Source organism: Buteo buteo, chromosome 13 (assembly GCF_964188355.1).
Source record: "Buteo buteo chromosome 13, bButBut1.hap1.1, whole genome shotgun sequence".
In the NCBI taxonomy this organism is placed as follows: domain Eukaryota; kingdom Metazoa; phylum Chordata; class Aves; order Accipitriformes; family Accipitridae; genus Buteo; species Buteo buteo.
Window position 1 is genome coordinate 13,111,277 of NC_134183.1, and position 5,876 is coordinate 13,117,152.

Below are 5,876 nucleotides of genomic sequence, written 5' to 3' on the forward strand. Positions count from 1 at the left end.
ACAAATTGCTTAGCTTTTCTGTTTGTTTTCCTTTAGTGATCTTTATATACTTCAGTTGTTACTGTTTCTTATGCACTCTCTCACACAGGCCTGCTGCTCATAAAATGCTTATAATAGACATATAAATATATAGACACATATTGATGCTTGAGATGAGACCATTTGGATCATCTTTAGAACCTTTTCTCACATTAAAACAGATTAGTCCCAATGATGCAGTTAGTGGCACCACTCTTCAATGATGGTTTTTGTCACTTTCAAATGTTGTCACTTTCAATGTCACCAACATTGAAGCTGGTTGGAAATGTTGCAGCAAACACTGAAACAGTCAGACATGCAGAGACATATCTGCTTTGTAATAAGCTACATTAAAAAGCTCACAGGTAACACAGACAAAGACACCAACATTTCCAGTTAAATTGAGTTTTGTACTTCTTTGGATTACCTGATACACCAGATTATTTTATTCAAAAATGTTCCCCATGAGATTTCCAGCTTGCAACTGTTGTTGTCGACCATGCTCTCAGTATGAGCAAGGCATGCTGGAGGCATCAGTGCACCCTGTGGAATCTTGATGAGCCATCTGACAGAGAATTCCCAGCCTCTGCTGCAGCAGCATTTCTGCTGCCCTCTGTGTAAAACAAGTGCTCCCAGGAACATTAGTGCCAAAGAAACAGAATTGCTGAAACACTGATCGTTCAGAGCAAGACTTCTCATCCCAACACTTCCCAACACTAAGATGCAGCTGGGCACTGGACTCTGGAGATGGTAGGACACACTTTACTTATTAAAACCTGTCTTTCTCCTGTTGAATAATGAAATACATGCTTTTAGTATTACCTGCAGGAAGTGTCTAGTCCAAAGTGGTAGTGGTGTGCTATGTAGTTAAAAATAAATTGCATAACGAGCATGAGATAAGACTAGAGATATTAACTGATTTTTGAGGAAAACAGATTGATGAACAGAACTACCAGAAACTTAAAAATACTCAGGGGGAGGTATACAGAGTGGGTACAGGGCAATTTTGGTCCTTCATGACGTTAGCCATAGCAAAGGTAAGGTAGCATTTCTGGGGCTAGAAGTTACTTGTGAAGACTGCCTTGTCCCATGCACCAAAGCATGGAAGGACTGTGAAGATCTTTCTGTCTCCTGATTGTACTCTCTTGACTCTGCTACAAGATTAGTTTTTGTAATGCATTTGTGGTATAGCTTAATGGTATAGAGAAGTCTGCCACATAAGTATGTATAATGTTTCACACTTCTTATGTCTTTCAGAAGAGAGAGCAGGAAGAGAACAACTGGGACTCCAAAGATAGCTTAGCACCACTTAGCTGTGGAGAAGAAGGTAAAAAATAACACCTAGGCAGGTGCTGAATGAATGTCAAAGTTGCACAGTTACTTAGACCCCTCCTATCTTTCCAGCAAGCATCAAATGAAGAGAACTGGAAAGTGGGCCCTGGATGAGGACGTGACATTAAGAATGCCCTTTCCATCATTCACCAAAGCAGCTGAGGAGCTCCTGTTACAGAGCAGGTGAGTGGGGTGAGAAGGCTTGGTGGTCTCTGTGTAGAACAAACAAAAAGAGAGACAACAGGTGGTAGAAGGAGTTGGAGCAGGAGAAGGATTTGGAGCAAAGGGAAATTGGAGTTTCTAGTATAGCGTAAGCCTGAGAAAGTGACTGCTCCCCTGGAAAAGGTCTGAAAGCATGTTGATGAGTTGCCATCACCGACAGATAACAGAGGTGCCATAATATCAGCTGATTAATATAGTTTTGATGCCTTGCTTTTGAATACTGCGAGTGGAAGGAACATGCATATCATCCTTTGTCTGAGCTGTGGCTGTAATCTTCTTAAGTACTGTTAGAAATTACTCATGACCCAAACACCAGTTTGAACACCCAGAACATCTCCTGACAACAGAGTAAGGTGCCTGCAGTTACATACAGAAGTATTGTGGGTTATCTTGTATTATCTTTTTCATGCCTCACTTCCATGAGGGTTCATCCACAATCTCAAATCACCCCTAGGAAAAACAGATTTTCTGTGTGTTCATCTTAAGTGTTTCCTTGTTTGATTTCAGTGTTTCTTTATTGCAATGTGTAGGCATGGACATAGTCCATCTTTTGTTAAGGTCAGATTTTTTCTACCCAAGCTAGGTGTCTTTCAAGATGGGACAAACATTAAAAAGTGTTTTGGAATACTGTGATTTCACATACCAAGAGAGGAGGAAATTCTGAACATTTTCAAGAGCACTAAGGGGTGGGTAAACTTCCTGCCTAGCTTAAACTCTAATACTCTCTCCACTTACTAGTGTGTCTGCCATGAAGAGCATCACATTTAGGCTCTCTGTATGTAAAGCATTACCAGCTTGCAAGGCAGTAGTATGTCAATCAATGCCCAATGTATAAACCCACTCTCTCAGCTCTCCCAGGAGCATCCCACACTCTACCTGCCCTCTGCGCCCCCACCAGTACCTCTGCTTTCCCAAGGTGCACCACCCTTCAGTGTTTTCAGCCATTTGTTTTGGTACCATTGTTCACAAGGACTTGGGATGTGAGGAGGCACCAGACACAGCCTGCCTGCCTGCTCCTCCTGCAGTTCCAGGACAAAGCAGAGGTTCAGAAAACAGATCTGTTCCCCAAGGCACTCTTTTACCCATCGAGACAGGCATTGAGGTACTAAGGCAATGGGCATGAAATGGGTGGATGGACAGTGGGTTCACAAGAGCAGTGTGGAATTCCCCTTCCAGAGTGTACATACAGCTGTTACAGTTGCTCCCAAGCCAGTTCCCTTCATCCCTCTGTTCTTCTTTTCACACCTCTGGCCTCTGAAACCATGATTCTGCACCTAGGAACAGCAGCTACATGCACTATGACCCAACTGCTTGAAGAGGGCTGATGTTGTAACTAGCAAATGATCTCACAGATGATCAAAAGCAGAAGAGTTGAAATCCAAGGTCAGGTACCAACAGCTAGATGATGTGTGTCTGATTGTTCACTTCCTTCCTTCCTTCCTTCCCTCATTTCTTCCTGCCTTCCTTCCTTCCTCTCCCTGTCTCACTTTTTTTGCTCTTTCTCCACTTATTTATCTCAATCTCTCTCCCCAACCCCCTTTCTCTCCCTCTCCCTCTCCCTCTCCCTCTCCCTCCTTCCCTCCTCTCTTGCTTTTTCTCTTTCACTCTCTGTCCTTCTCCTTTCCTGTCATTGGCGAGGAATGCACTTTTTGGTCAGGGCAATGTTTCTAGGTCCTGAGTGTATGTCTTGGAAGTGCTTGGAGAACAGCAATGATGAACATTATTATGACAAGTTATTGACAAGAAGTGTCTGATATCAATAATGTTTTTCCCAAGATCAGTTACCTTTGCATCAGCACTTACCAGGTCACAAGCAGTCTGACTCCAGAGATAGTGTGTCCATGCAAAATGACTCCTGTCCTCCAGCTAAGGCAGCAAATCACAAAGTGAGTGGAAATTAGTTTTCCTTACTCCTCCCATTAATATTCCCTTCTGATTCCAAGAAGCCTTCAGTCATGCTTTGCAGGACGGCCAGTGGCAAGGCCACGTCAGCCCCGTGCAATGTGTGGGACTTCTCCCCATTTCTGACACGTGCAGTTTGAATTAGGTAATCGGACCAAGATGTTGTCATTTAAGGAACCTGCAGCATTACCTTTCATCAGTTGAGCACTTAGGAACAAATTTTCAAGCCACAATTTCTTACAGGTGAGAGATGAGCCCTGACATTTTCAAGTGCTTTCAAATGCATTGTGATTCTTCCACAGTCAGGCCAGGTTGTTCGTTTTGGATGGTCATTGTAATATTGTCCAAGGGGAACAGGGAATTTGGGCATCAAAATATGGTCCCCAAAGTTGTTGTGGCATTTGCTAGTCAGTCAGCAGGTTTAAAAAAGCTACCCATGGAGCTAGAAATACTTCACCACACTTTTACTGAGCCACAGCTGCAATACACTGACTTCAGAATTAAGCTTTTTCATTTGGTATCATGTGTTTGTTCGATCATTTAAAGAAATATGTGCCTTAGTACAAACAAAGTCCTTTTGCTTCCTTACAACGTGTGGAAACAAAGTTTTTGTCCGGGAAGAAAGAATCCCACCTATTTCTTGGGAGCATGCTGTGGGAATGGAGAGAGGAGAGGGGTGGTTTCCCTTCTTTGGTGCCCAGATATCGCTGGCATTGATGCAGCTTTCACAGCTTCACAGATAGAGATGCTGTCTCTCAAGAGCATCACTTACAGTGACACAGGAGTCAACACAGGGTGTCATCTTTTCCTTAAATATATTTAGCTGCTGCCTAGCAAACTACTTCCATATTTAGTTATAACGTGGGTGGATTTCTTGGGTGTAAACCTCAGTGTGCTTCGGAGAAGGAGGACCTCCTAACCCTGAATGCTGTTGCTGCAAACACACGGACTGCTGTGGTCGGTGCAAAAGGCTTCCTTCCTGCCGTCTCCTCCACGCTTCCCCTCCAACAACTCCAGCACCCTTCCCCAGCAACTTCACAGCTCCTTGAAGCTCCCTAGCAATGCAGAGCTGGTCAGGAACCTTGAGGGAGCCATAAGTGTCCCTGTAGTGAAAGAGAGCCAAGTCTCTTTTACCATTCCTGACACCTCCTTGTAGAATCTGCTCTTAGCAGCTACGCCATGCACCAGGGTCCAGTGCTGCCAGAATGGCTGTTCCATATTTTAAGTACTGCTTCTTGCCTTGCAGGAAACAGGCTGTCATTTGTCTAAGACTTCAGGCCAGCACGCGTTGTGTAGGTGACTTGTTTCTTTCTGTCCATCCAGGATGCAGTTAGTAGCTATATTCCAACTCATCCATGGCCGGAAGAGTCATACAGGTAGGACACAGTCTGGCATGATCATCTATGGTCTTTTCCTCCATAAAGTGCTAGATTTTGTGATTTCTTTAAAGTTGTAGTGTTCCCACAATTATTCCCACTGGAAGCTTTGTCTTACGTGATCAAAACTTTTTCCTTTAGCTTTTTGTATTCACACATAACTCCACATTATTCCTTGGCACAACAGCTTATTATAGTCTTATATTAATATTTCGTTACCGGAAAACACTATACCGTAGGGCAGCAGTTCCTAGCTTGTTCTGGTGGCTCTACACGTTACATTGGCTGGGGCTTATCCCATAGCGAGTCTTCTTGTTCACGGTTACTCTGCCAACCCGTTCATCAATGTCCATTTCATTTACAACAGCAGCATCCTGTCTTAATATTGGCTATTCTGTCTAACAGAGAAAGTAAGGAACTGCAATGTCTTCTTATCCAAATACATTATTTGTTTTGCTTTAGCACTGATGGTTATTAACGTCTTCCATAAAAAAAGCTCTGCCTGATGTTTAATTTTGCTCAATAAAACCCCACTCTCTAGAGTTTGTGGCCTTCACCTGCCTTGTTCAAAGGAGGCAGCACCTCAGTCCTTGCGTAAGTTCCTCCATGAGGACTCAGAGACACCCAGATGCCTTTGGGGCTCCAGTTTTATTTTGTTTTTTTAATGGGGCAACTTGCCTCTAAATCCAGCTTGCCAAAGTGAGAATGGGACCAGCAAAGAGACCCTCTGTGTACAGCACCCATTTAGAAAGAGGACTTCCCAAGGCAGAAACATTTTTGCTGTGCCAGGACAGTCAAGGTACACGTCCTGCCTTTGCCCTGATCCTCTCCTCTTGCCAGTTTGGGAATTAAATTAGTGCTACTCCCTACCCAGTAATGTAATAGGACACAGTGGAGAAATACTGGTGATGGGCTAAATAAAGCTCTACTGCTATCCAGGGGTTAAAGTGAAACAAAATGTTTCATTTGAACATGCCCCAAACTTATGTAACTGCACAAATGAATTGGAACAACCAAAACCACTGC